Source organism: Thrips palmi, unplaced genomic scaffold, assembly GCF_012932325.1.
Source record: "Thrips palmi isolate BJ-2018 unplaced genomic scaffold, TpBJ-2018v1 HiC_scaffold_3, whole genome shotgun sequence".
Taxonomy (NCBI): Eukaryota; Metazoa; Arthropoda; class Insecta; order Thysanoptera; family Thripidae; genus Thrips; species Thrips palmi.
The window spans coordinates 10447805-10461513 of record NW_023144630.1 but is presented as its reverse complement, the minus strand read 5'-3'; the positions used below and the strand labels follow the sequence as shown (position 1 = coordinate 10461513).

Sequence of the window (13709 nt, the reverse complement as noted above, 5' to 3'; positions counted from 1 at the left end):
CAGATAATCACACTCCGTAACAAAGGCATGCTAAAGGAAGGTCCAAAGACCAAATGCCCGTTGAGGGACGACGAAATACCGCCTCGGATCCGACGCAGTGGCTGCTTAAAGTCGGCCCAAAACACGATTTTTAAAATACATTTGTGGCCGTTTTGATCAACTTTGCGGCAATACTGCTCCCAAACTAAGGTGGATTATCGCACTTTGTATCAAAGGCATGCTAAAGGAGGGGTCGCGTGGGGTCGCGAAATTTTTCCTGGGGGTCGCGGAAATTTTTTGTTACAAATTTGGGGTCGCGAACCGAAAAAGGTTGGGAACCGCTGCTCTAGACGCGTTTTGAGCTCCAGAGTCACTAAACAGGAATCGAACCGAACGTGTTACCCCACCAACGTATTGCTCTCCGAACGAGGAATCCATTGGTGGGGTCACACGATCGGTTCGAGTCCTGTTTAGCGACTCTGGAGCTCAAAACGCGTATGGAGTTTCAGCCGCCCCCACTGGTCTTCTGGCCCACTGTGCAGCGGCTCGCCAAGGTTAGGGCGTGTCAGCAACAGCAGCCTGCCGTCTGATGCCGAAGGATCAGTACGTCGCTCTGTCTCTCTCGCACTCGTGGAGCTGCCCCGTGAGTGCGAGAGAGACAGAGCGACGAAACGGTCCACGGCGGGGCGTCTGGCTTCGCTCGGACTGCCCAGCTTGTTTGGACGCTGAGTGACGCCACGGTTGGTGGAGGTGTGCCAAGCTGCACTTCTCAATCTCAAATCGATGCTCCGAAAAAAAAAACTCTGAATCGCAATCTCTCTTAATTCGATTCGATTCCGAAAGGAGTGCACCTTTGGAAAGTGCAGCTGGCGGGCTGTCCGCCTGCAGCGTAGGCCCGCCCGTCAAACCTGCGTCCGGGCCCGTTGCCTACCTCGCAGGCGCTCACTGCGAGCCTGCTGGTTAGCAGGGCAGATCTGGGTCTTGGATACGGCGCTGCTTTCGACGGCGCTGCACAGTGGGCCAGAAGATCCGTGGAGGCGGTCAAAATTCAGGACGCGTTTTGAGCTCCAGAGTCGCTAAATAGGACTCGAACCGAACGTGTGACCCCACCAATGGATTCCTCGTTCGGAGAGCAATACGTTGGTGGGGTAACACGTTCGGTTCGATTCCTGTTTAGTGACTCTGGAGCTCAAAACGCGTCTAGAGCTTTGGCCGCCTCCACCGCGGTCTTCCGGCCCACTGTGCTGTGCTGCCGGCCCTGAGGTGTCGACATGTCGCGCGGCGATGGCGGGCCCAGGTACGAAAACAAAAACAAAGGCTATCGCCGGCGGAACGAACCAGGAAGCAAGTTCAAAAACATCAACAAAACACGGGTTCGGAAAGGGGATGCAAATTTAATCACAACAAATAGATTTAACCACAACAACAAAGGGTCTGGCGCGATCTCCTCCGGCCCTTCTGCCCCCGGAGGCTGCCTGGCTCGAGTTTGACTGTGTGCTAAGACAGACGCCGGGAAGTGGGTTGCGGCCGCCCCGCCCCGCCCCGCCCCGTGCAGCTCGCTGCATATGCCTTGCCGCGCACGTATGAGCCCTTAACCTCAAGGGCCTTACCTTTACGGGTGCCGCACAATTCGCCCTACGGCCGAGCGCTCCGACGAGCACCAACGAGCGGCGACGAGCGCCTCGTGGCCGCGGCGAGCGCGGCGAGCGCTGCAGTCCGACCCAGGAGGAATAGCAGTGGCGGGCCAATTGAAAAGGAAGCGCCAGTGGCGGTGCGCAAGTTCGACGCCAGGGACCGCGTGCATGCTGACGCGGGTCTTTTCGTTCCAGAGGGAAAGGAGTTTGCTCGCGTCAGAATTTCACCGTCATGTTGGTCAGAAAAACGCCGCACTGTTACAGAAGGAGGGAAGCAAGGGAACATTTTCCCCGACTCCATTCATGAAAGCTGTGTTGGCCGAGAGGTTAGAGGCGTAGGACCGCATGAGCGGAGACCGGCGTTCGACTACCCACACCCACATGCCAATTTATTTTTTCAGACTGACTCTCTCATTTTCAAATTTTTGGAGGTTGAAAGAACAGTCTGCAATATTTCTACTTATGTTTTTTTTAAATATTTATATAATATTTCTTTCAATTTTTCCGGGGCTGTTCATTAGACCTACCTCACAGTTGACATACCAATATATTTATTAATAAAAATATAAATATAAATATTTGAATAAAAATATGGGACTATAAATAATAGTGTTATAAATATTAACAAAAAAGGTTGACCTACCCCACAGTTGACCTACCCCATATTTTTATTATAAATTTTTTTGAAGTATCGTCTACTGTCACTGGGACACTGTCACGCTTCACCTGCCGCGACGTCATCGCGCTTCCCCTGCCGTGACACTGTCGCTCTTCCCCTGCCGCGACACTGTCGCGCTTCCCCTGCTGCGAGGCCGTCGCGCTTCCCCTGCCGCGACACTGTCGCCCGCTCCCCTGCCGCGACACTGTCGCGCTTCCTTGCCGCGACACTGTCGCGCTTCCCCTGCCGCGACACTGTCGCTCTTCCCCTGCTGCGACACTGTCGCGCTTCCCCTGCTGCGAGGCCGTCGCGCTTCCTTTGCCGCGACACTGTCGCGCTTCCCCTGCCGCGACACTGTCGCGCTTCTCCTGCCGCGACACTGTCGCGCTTCCTTTGCCGCGACACTGTCGCGCTTCCCCTGCCGCGGACGCTGGCACAGCCTCGCTGTTTGACGCTGGCACAGCCTCGCTGTTTGACGCTGGCACAGCCTCGCTGTGTGAGGCTGGCACAGCCTCGCTGTTTGACGCTGGCACAGCCTCGCTGTTTGACGCTGGCACAGCCTCGCTGTTTGACGCTGGCACAGCCTCGCCGTTTGACGCTGGCACAGCCTCGCTGTTTGACGCTGGCACAGCCTCGCTGTTTGACGCTGGCACAGCCTCGCTGTTTGACGCTGCACAGCCTCGCTGTGTGAGGCTGGCACAGCCTCGCTGTTTGAGCTGGCACAGCCTCGCTGTTTGGCAGCCCCCCCCCCCCCCCCCCCCCCCCCCCCCCCCCCCCCCCCCCCCCACCCCCCATCCCCCCTCCCCCCCCCCCACGTTCGGACACTAAAGTGCATTTTGTGCTCAAAATAGAGAGAAAAAATACAGCAAGTCGTAAATTCTTTGATTTTGGCGTCTTGCTCGCTTCGCTCGCAGGTTTTCTTAGTTTTCCTCCATTATTTGGCGTTTGGCTCGCTTCGCCCACCAATAAAGCGTGTGATTAAGCTCTAAAATGGCAAAAGTTGTGTTAAAGTCTAGAATTGTGTGGAATTTTCGAGTTTTAAGCTCGCTTCGCTCGCTGGATTTGGAACACTATGAGAGAAGTCTAACCGTATTGGGTGTTGCCCCTTAAGGGTGGCACCCAACAATTTTTAATAAAAATTTCGCCCCCCCCACCAGAAAGTACTCGGGCGGCCCTGGCCGCGAGGCCGTCGTGCTTCCCCTGCCGCGACACTGTCGCGCTTCCCTGCCGCGAGGCCGTCGCGCTTCCCCTGCCGCGACACTGTCGCGCTTTCCGTTTGCCGCGACACTGTCGCGCTTCCCCGCGCGGACACTGTCGCGCTTCCCCTGCCGCGACACTGTCGTGCTTCCCTGCCGCGCGGGCCGTCGCGCTTCCCGGCTGGGGCCGTTCGCGCTTCCCCTGCCGCGACACTGTCGCGCTTCCCCTGCCGCGACACTGTCGCGCTTCCCCTGCCGAGACACTGTCGCGCTTCCCCTGCCGCGAGGACGTCGCGCTTCCCCCCCCCCCCGCGCGACACTGTCGCGCTTCCCCTGCCGGCACTGTCGCGCGTTTCCCCTGCACCGCGACACTGTCGCGCTCCGTGCGCGGCACTGTCGCCTTCCCTGCTGCGACACTGTCGCGCTTCCCTGCCGCGAGGCCGTCGCGCTTCCCTGCCGCGACACTGTCGCGCTTCCCCTGCCGCGACACTGTCGCGTTTCCCCCTGCCGCACACTGTCCCCTTTCCCCTTGCCGCGACACTGTCGCGCTTCCCCTGCCGGGGGCCGTCGCGCTTCCCCTGCCGCGACACTGTGCGCTTCCCCTGCCGCGACACTGTCGCGCTTCCTTTGCCGCGACACTGTCGCGTTTCCCCCTGCCGGGGCCCGTGGCTCCCCCCCGGGGGCCTGTTTGCCGCGGACAGCCCGCTTTTGCCGCGCACGCCCGCTTTTTTGCGCGCACGTCGCGTTCTGGCACACCTTCGCGTTCCCTGGCACACCTTCGCGTTTCCGGGCCCGGGGCCTCGCGTTTGCCGCGGCACGCCCGCTTTGGGCGGCACGTCGCGTTCCCGGGCCCCCACAGCCCGCTTTTTGCCGCGCACGTCGCGTTTGCCGCGGCACGTCGCGTTTCCTGGCACACCTTTGCGTTTCCCCGGACAGCCCGCTTTTTGCCGCGGCACGTCGCGTTTGGGGACGCTGGCACAGCCTCGCTTTTGACGCTGGCACAGCCTCGCTGTTTGACGCTGGCACAGCCTCGCTTTTTGACGCTGGCACAGCCTCGCTGTTTGAGGCTGGCACAGCCTCGCTGTGTGAGGCTGGCACAGCCTCGCGTTTGACGCTGGCACAGCCTCGCTGTTTGACGCTGGCACAGCCTCGCTGTTTGACGCTGGCACAGCCTCGCTGTTTGACGCTGGCACAGCCTCGCTGTTTGACGCTGGCACAGCCTCGCTGTTTGACGGGGGCACGCCTCGCTGTGTGAGGCTGGCACAGCCTCGCTGTTTGACGCTGGCACAGCCTCCCCTTTTGACGCTGGCACACCCTCGCTGTTTGACGCTGGCACAGCCTCGCTGTTTGACGCTGGCACAGCCTCGTGTTTGACGCTGGCACAGCCTCGCCTTTTGACGCTGGACAGCCTCGCTTTTGACGCTGGCACAGCCTCGTGTTTGACGCTGGCCAGCCTCGCTGTGTGAGGCTGGCACAGCCTCGCTGGTGAGGCTGGCACAGCCTCGCTTTTGACGCTGGCACAGCCTCGCTGTTTGACGCTGGCACAGCCCGCGGGTTTGAGGCTGGCACAGCCTCGCGTTTGACGCTGGCACAGCCTCGCTGTTTGACGCTGGACAGCCTCGCTGTTTGACGCTGGCACAGCCTCGCTGTTTGACGCTGGCACAGCCTCGCTGTTTGACGCTGGCACAGCCTCGCTGTGTGAGGCTGGCACAGCCTCGCTTTTGACGCTGGCACAGCCTCGCTGTTTGACGCTGGCACAGCCTCGCTGTTTGACGCTGGCACAGCCTCGCTGTTTGAGCTGGCACAGCCTCGCTGTTTGACGCTGGCACAGCCTCGCTGTGTGAGCTGGCACACCCTCGCTGTTTGACGCTGGCACAGCCTCGCTGTTTGACGCTGGCACAGCCTCGCTGTGTGAGGCTGGCACAGCCCGCTGTTTGACGCTGGCACAGCCTCGCTGTTTGACGCTGGCACAGCCTCGCTGTGTGAGGCTGGCACAGCCTCGCGTTTGACGCGGGCCCAAAGCCTCGCTGTTTGACGCTGGCACACCCTTGCTGTTTGACGCTGGCACAGCCTCGCTGTTTGACGCTGGCACAGCTCGCTGTTGACGCTGGCACAGCCCGCTGTTTGACGTGGCACACCTCGCTGTTGAGGCTGGCACAGCCTCGCTTTTTTGGCTGGCACAGCCTCGCTTTTTGACGCTGGCACAGCCTCGCTGTTTGGCAGCCCCCCCCCCCCCCCCTTTTTAGACACTAAAGTGCCTTTTTGAGCTCAAAATAGAGAGAAAAATACAGCAAGTCGAAAATTTCTTTGATTTTTGGCTTCTTGCTCGCTTCGCTCGCAGGTTTTCTTAGTTTTCCTCCATTATTTGGCTTTTTGGCTCGCTTCGCCCACCAATAAGCGTGTGATTAAGCTCTAAAAATGGCAAAAGTTGTGTTAAAGTCTAGAATTGTGTGAATTTTCGCTTAAGCTCGCTTCGCTCGCTGGTTTTGGGAAACACTATGAGAGAAGTCTAAACCGTATTGGGTGTTGCCCCTTAACGGTAGGCAACCCAACAATTTTTTAAAAAAATTTCGCCCCCCCCCCAGAAAGTACTTCGGGCGGCCCTGCCGCGAGGCCGTCGTGCTTCCCTGCCGCGACACTGTCGGCTTCCCCTGCCGCGAGGCCGTCGCGCTTCCCCTGCCGCGACACTGTCGCGCTTCCCCTGCCGCGACACTGTCGCGCTTCCGTTGCCGCGACACTGTCGCGCTTCCCCTGCCGCGACACTGTCGCGCCTCCCCTGCCGCGACACTGTCGCGCTTCCCCTGCCGCGAGGCCGTCGCGCTTCCCCTGCTGCGAGGCCGTCGCGCTTCCCCTGCCGCGACACTGTCGCGTTTCCCCCTGCCGCGACACTGTCGGCTTCCCCTGCCGCGAGGCCGTCGCGCTTCCCCTGCCGCGACACTGTCGCGCTTCCCCTGCCGCGACACTGTCGCGCTTCCCCTGCCGCGACACTGTCGCGTTTCCGTTGCCGCGACACTGTCGCTTTTCCCCTGCCGCGACACTGTCGCGTTTCCCCCTGCGCGAGGCCGTCGCGCTTCCCCTGCCGCGACACTGTCGGCTTCCCTGCCGCGACACTGTCGCGCTTCCCCTGCCGCGAGGCCGTCGCGCTTCCCCTGCCGCGACACTGTCGCGTTTCCCCTCCCGCGACACTGTCGCGCTTCCCCTGCCGCGACACTGTCGCGCTTCCGTTGCCGCGACACTGTCGCTTTTCCCCCGCCGCGACACTGTCGCGCTTCCCCTGCCGCGAGGCCGTGGGTTTCCCCCTGCCGCGACACTGTCGCGCTTCCCCTGCCGCGACACTGTCGCGTTTCCCGTTGCCGCGACACTGTCGCGCTTCCCCTGCCGCGACACTGTCGCGCTTCCCTGCCGCGGACGCGGGCACACCCTCGCTTTTTGACGCTGGCACACCCTCGCTGTTTGACGCTGGCACAGCCTCGCTGTGTGAGGCTGGCTTAGCCCGCTGTTTGACGCTGGCACAGCCTCGCTGTTTGACGCTGGCACAGCCTCGCTTTTTGACGCTGGCACAGCCTCGCTGGGGAGGCTGGCACAGCCTCGCGTGTGAGGCTGGCACAGCCTCGCTGTTTGACGCTGGCACAGCCTCGCTGTTTTTTGCTGGCACAGCCTCGCTGTTTGACGCTGGCACAGCCTCGGTGTTGACGCTGGCACAGCCTCGCCGTTTGACGCTGGCACAGCCTCGCTTTTTGACGCTGGCACAGCCTCGCTGTTTGACGCTGGCACAGCCTCGCTGTGTGAGGCTGGCACAGCCTCGCGGGTTGACGCTGGCACAGCCTCGCTGTGTGAGGCTGGCACAGCCTCGCTGTTGACGCTGGCACAGCCTCGCTGTGTGAGGCTGGCACAGCCTCGCTGTTTGACGCTGGCACAGCCTCGCTGTTTGACGGTGGCACAGCCTCGCTGTGTGAGGCTGGCACAGCCTCGCGTTTGACGCTGGCCAGCCTCGCTGTTTGACGCTGGCACAGCCTCGCCGTTTGACGCTGGCACAGCCTCGCTGTTTGACGCTGGCACAGCCTCGCTGTTTGACGCTGGCACAGCCTCGCTGTGTGAGGCTGGCACAGCCTCGCTGTGTGAGGCTGGCACAGCCTCGCTGTTTGACGGGCACGGCCTCGCTGTTTGACGCTGGCACAGCCTCGCTGTGTGAGGCTGGCACAGCCTGGCAGTTTGACGCTGGCACAGCCTCGCTGTTTGACGCTGGCACAGCCTCGCTGTGTGAGGCTGGCACAGCCTCGCAGTTTGACGCTGGAAAGCCTCGCGTTTGACGCTGGCACAGCCTCGCTGTTTGACGCTGGCACAGCCTCGCTGTTTGACGCTGGCACAGCCTCGCTTTTTGACGCTGGCACAGCCTCGCTGTTTGACGCTGGCACAGCCTCGCTGTGTGAGGCTGGCACAGCCTCGCTGTTTGACGCTTGCACAGCCTCGCTTTTGGCAGCGCCCCCCCCCCCCCACTTTCAGACACTAAAGTGCCATTTTGAGCTCAAAATAGAGAGAAAAATACAGCAAAGTCGAAAATTCTTTGATTTTGGTTCTTGCTCGCTTCGCTCGCAGGTTTTCTTAGTTTTCCTCCATTATTTGGCGTTTGGCTCGCTTCGCCCCCCAATAAAGGTGTATAAAGCTCTAAAAATGGCAAAAGTTGCGTTAAAGTCTAAAATTTGTGTGAATTTTCGCATTAAGCTCGCTTCGCTCGCTGGATTTGGAACACTATGAAGAAGTCTAAACCGTTTTGGGTGTTCCCCCTTTAACGGTAGGCAACCCAACAATTTTTTAAAAAAATTTTCCCCCCCCCCACCAGAAAGTACTTGGGGCGGCCCGGGCCCGCGAGGCCGTCGTGCTTCCCCTGCCGCGACACTGTCGCGCTTCCCCTGCCGCGAGGCCGTCGCGCTCCCCTGCCGCGACACTGTCGCGCTTCCCCTGCTGCGAGGCCGTCGCGTTTCCCCTGCCGCGACACTGTCGCGCTTCCCTGCCGCGACACTGTCGCGCTTCCCCTGCCGCGAGGCCGTCGCGCTTCCCCTGCCGCGACACTGTCGCGCTTCCCCTGCCGCGACACTGTGGCGCTTCCGTTGCCGCGACACTGTCGCGCTTCCCCTCCCGCGACACTGTCGCGTTTCCCCCTGCCGCGAGGCCGTCGCGTTTCCCCCTGCTGCGAGGCGTCGCGCTCCCCTGCCGCGACACTGTCGCGTTTCCCCCTGCCGCGACACTGTCGCGTTTCCCCCTGCCGCGAGGCCGTCGCGCGTCTCCTGCCGCGAGGCCGTCGCGTTCCCCTCCCGCGACAGTGTCGCGCTTCCCCTGCCGCGACACTGTCGCGTTCCCCTGCCGCGACACTGTCGCGTTTCCCCCTGCCGCGAGGCCGTCGCGCTTCCCCTGCCGCGACACTGTCGCGCTTCCGCTGCCGCGACACTGTCGCGCTTCCCCTGCCGCGAGGCCGTCGCGCTTCCCCTGCCGCGACACTGTCGCGCTTCCCCTCCCGCGACACTGTCGCGCTTCCCCTGCCGCGGGGCCGTCGCGTTTCCCCTGCCGCGACACTGTCGCGCTTCCCCTCCCGCGACACTGTCGCGCTTCCCCTGCCGCGAGGCCGTCGCGCTTCCCCTGCCGCGACACTGTCGCGCTTCCCCTGCCGCGACAGTGTCGCGCTTCCCCTGCCGCGACACTGTCGCGCTTCCCCTGCCGCGACACTGTCGCGCTTCCCCTGCCGCGAGGCCGTCGCGTTCCCCTGCCGCGACACTGTCGCGTTTCCCGCTGCCGCGACACTGTCGCGCTTCCCCTGCCGCGAGGCCGTCGCGCTTCCCCCGCCGCGACACTGTCGCGCTTCCCCTGCCGCGGGGCCGTCGCGCTTCCCCTGCCGCGACACTGTCGCGCTTCCCCGCCGCGACACTGTCGCGCTTCCCCGCGCGAGGCCGTCGCGCTTCGTCGGTCAAGTCAAAAATATAGGGTAGGTCAACTGGGGGTGGGTCAACTTTTTTTGGTAATTTTTATATTACTCCTATTTATATTCCCATATTTATATTCTAATATTTATATTAATATTTTTTTTAAATTTAATATATAGGTAGGTCAACTTTGAGGTGGGTCAAGCTACATAGACTAAATTTTTTCTACGTTAGAAATATGGGGGGGCCCTTCTGAGAGGTAAGTCAAATGACATACACACTTTTTTTTTCGGAAAATGAAAAAAAAAAAACAAGAATGGTGAGGTGACGGTTAATTTCTAGTTCCTTTCTTGGGCCCCCGGCCGACATCGACCAAGCCGCAGACAACAAAACACCGCGCCACCTTTTTCTTTTTTTGTTGTTACCCAAATTTTTGGACAGGTACTGCGAGAAGGAGCGAGGTAATTGAAGTGGCAACAGGAAAAAATGAGATGGTCGGACCGTTCGCTCACTCGCACTCGCGGGGGGGTTGCCGTGTCACGCGAGTACCCCCCCCCCCCCCCTTTCCCCCCCCCCTCTTACCCTTCCTTATCATGTTTTCCCAGCCTCAGCCGCGCCGAGCCTTGTGCCACTACAACGGTCCGTGTTGCCCTGCTGTGCCCCGCTGTGGCCTGCTGCTGCAGGCCTGGAAAATCCCAAATTGTGTGCCGAGGTTGTCACTACAGCAGGATTTGTCCCGGGGCCCCGTCGGTGACTAAAGGCCGAACCAAGGGCCCCGGGCACCACTCCCGGATTAGGCCAACTTGGCGGCCGGACCGCGTATGTTCCTCACGCCTCTCGCTGCTACCCGGCGGCAAATTTCCCCGGGAGGTATTGAATTTTTCGTTAATTAGCCGAACTGGAGTACCGTCGTGATCCTGGGCCCGCCCCGCCCCGCCCCGCCCCGCCCGCCCCCCCGGCTGTACATCGTGTCCCGCCTTGAGACAGCAGCCTCCAGCCATTAGCACTCTATCTTACGGTCGCCTTATCACTGCAGAAAGGGTTCCTCCCCGGACCGAGGCTGGCCGAGGCTAGGGTGTGTTTTGGGAGAAAAATTTATGTCATCAGCAACCCGGCGAGGTCGTTTTTGTTCCCAGGACGCCGAGAAAAACGAGACCAGGACCAAAGGTTTTTAGCGCGGACATTTTTTTTCAAAATGAATCTGGAAAAAGGGGAGTGTTGAACTCACGTTTCGAGGACTGGGGGGAAGTTGCGCTCTCCGTGTCGTCAGATGTTATGGAAGAATCCGAACAAATCTTCGAATCCACAAGTTCCAAATCCGCCCTGGCGGGGTGTTGAAATACAAGTCCGCGCCGCTCCAACCCGAATCACCGTAGCCGCTGGCTTCTGGTCCGTGCCGCACGCTGTCTGACCCAGGGGACGGTGGTTCGAATCCCTGGCGGATTTTTTTTCCTTTCCTCCGTGAACCCGAGCAGCGCGGCGGCCGCCGCCGAGGAGTCCGCCGCCACCGCCGTCGAGCCGGAGGGGCGCGTCAGTGGGCCAGAAGACCGCTGGAGGCTAGGGACGGGCGATTTCCAAATTTTAGTATCGCGATTGCGATTTCTCATATATCGCGATTTCATGCGATTAATCGCAAAATCGCAAGAATCGCAAAAATCGCAAAAATCGCAAGAATCGCAAAATCGCAAAATCGCAAAAATCGCAAACAAACGCAACAATACTTATTTACTACCCATTATGGCACAAAATCTTTTTAAAAAGTGCCAAAACATATTCCTGAGTGGTCAAATGGCAGGCTAGTGGCACCGACAACACCCGGGTGGAAGGATCTGTAGTTTGGACTATAACAATATTCTACTGTTTTTTTGTGTTACTGACTCTAGTTAAAACTAACATATTAATTCAGTTAAAATAATGTTTAACTATTGCTGGAGTGCAAAAAGAGTGAAGCCCAAAGTATAGTTAAACTGTAGTAAAAGTACCAGTTATTTCGGACAACTATAGTTTTTGGCAACTATAGTTTTGGACAACTGCAGTTTACGGCAGTTCCCTTCTCAGTTCTCCCCTTGTTCTCACTGCAGTTCTAGTACAGTTTAAGTTGACTTTTAAGAATAATATCACTGTATTCAAAACTACTTTTCCAACTAAATTAAATTCCTAAATCCACCTGCATACTGCGCAACAGTAAATTTTGCAAAACTTCCAAGTTCTGCAAAATATACTGCTGCGCAGCCTGCAAGTGGATTAAGCAATTTAAATTAGTCACAAAATTTTTTTGAACACTGATAAATGACATAAAATGTTGAAGCAAAGGTTTTCTTGAAAAAACACTCTGGTGAATAACATACAATTTTTAATGAACAACAGAGCAGGCCATAAAAAACATTCGAAACACAATTTTCTTCATGAATGACCCTTTTCAATTATGTAGTTGGTTATCTGCAATGAAAAAAAAGCAAGGCATTGATAAGTTAATGCAAGTCTGGCAAACTGATTGGGAATTTGACACGGTTTAAACTCACCCAAAGTCAAGTCCAGTTTCATGGTGAAGAATGCCATTCTCTAGTCTCCACCCAAGCAACATGCAATCTTATATTTGTCAGTGAGTGTGTCACAGCATCTGTTTGATATGGACAAAGAAACAAAAAAATAACTGGCAAAGAAAGGGAGAAGAAGTTCTGTATAACAAATATTTAGTCTTACAAATAAATTCATTCCACAGTTAACTACGTTTTCAAAATGAGGCAGTTGCCACTTGCCAAATCCAGTCGAATAGGCTGCAGATGTGCTAGTACTTGTCGTTTACTAAAAAAAATAGATTTCGCTTAGAATAAGAAGGGAAAAAGGGTTTTATCTCTCCTTTGCTGTCTTTCACAACCCAAATCTACAGACAAAGGCATTTTCACAGCACTGCAGTCATTACAAAATCATGAGCACATCTACCAATTTTTTTATAAAAAAGCTATGTAAAACTTCTTGTTGTTGGTAATATATTTTCATTAGTAAATTACCAGAGAAGTTTTTAATGATTGTGAATTTCATAACTTCTACATCTGTAAACCAGAAGCGGAGAAAAAAAGTAAAGTCTAGTTTAACCAATTCCGTTCAAATAGTAAGCGCAAGATGTTTTATTTTATAAACGACAAATATTGGCACAATACAGCATCTTCGACTAAGTTTAAAGATAGCAGGTCTCTAAATTTTCAAATTGTAATCATTACTCTGGTCAACATTAAACAAACGTGCACAGGGGGGCCTCTCATAATGAAAACAATTCTCTTCACTAGGCCAGACCAGAAATAAAAATCCTGACAAAGTTGAAGTTAAAAATTAAATGGAGATTCAAAAACACTCACCAAGCATCGGAAACGTTCAGCAGCCAACTCATGGGTTTCTCCAGGACAGATTTAGAACACCAGTAGACTTAGATGTGAATGTGAAGCCACCCCTGGGCTGCTAAGTTGAAACCCGTAACTTGAACTTGAACGCCCCAAAATCCTACAAATTACAGAGAAAACTCAGATTACACAGAACCAAAGTTAAATTTTCAAAAAGCGATCTTAATAAAAATTTGATTTGCATACTTATTGGGCCATAGGAATCCGTAAACAGTTCGTAGCATCATTGCAGTTGCTTGGAGTTCTGGGACAGTTGTGTACAGAGCAGGGGTTAAGTCAGACCAGACCTGTCGCGTCGCTGCCGCCCGTCGCCGTCATGGTGAGCACGACTGCTGAAATAATGAACATTTGCGTCACTAAGAGAGTTTTTTCTGTAAAACTAACAACGCACTCGCACTAATAATAAGAAGTATTGAGCTACAGAGAATGTGCTGAGAATACACACAGAACACTGGACGACTTTGCACTGGAACCACAACTGAAACTGATACAATTTCAAACCAAAAACCTACCTCCTCTGTGATAATAGCACTTCCAAATTGACATGGTAACCACCGTGATGTTTGCGGCCCAGACTTTTTCAGTAAACACTAAAACGTTTGGCTGACGACACGAACATGAAAACTGAAGACGCCATCTTGGAGCGACTGCCGCTCGTCCTCGTCTCGGCCGGCGCCAGTGTTGCCGGGTGCCCCCAATCGCCGGGGGGGCGCTGCAAACGCCAAAAAGCGCCACGGGCTCCCCGAAAAACGCCAAACTTATGGGGATTAACACTCGAATGTTTACAAGCCACATCAGAATCCCGCCACTCCAAGCTCTTTTCGACAAATAACGCCACAAAAAACAGCGAGTCGACACAGTCATTTGTTTTCGGAACCGTAAAGTCCGACTCGTTCGGCTCCCGAGCGCGCCAATGTTCGGTTCGGTGT

General features: G+C 56.5%; 1 long non-coding RNA gene across 1 annotated transcript; it reads right to left on the bottom strand.

The window, feature by feature from the left end:
* Nucleotides 1-11190: 11190 nt before the first annotated feature.
* Nucleotides 11191-12869, bottom strand: LOC117648110. Its single transcript, XR_004587857.1, has 3 exons — nt 12739-12869; nt 11905-12002; nt 11191-11821 (listed from the first exon to the last, which is right to left on the bottom strand). It is a non-coding gene; the product is annotated as an uncharacterized LOC117648110 (long non-coding RNA).
* Nucleotides 12870-13709: the final 840 nt, after the last annotated feature.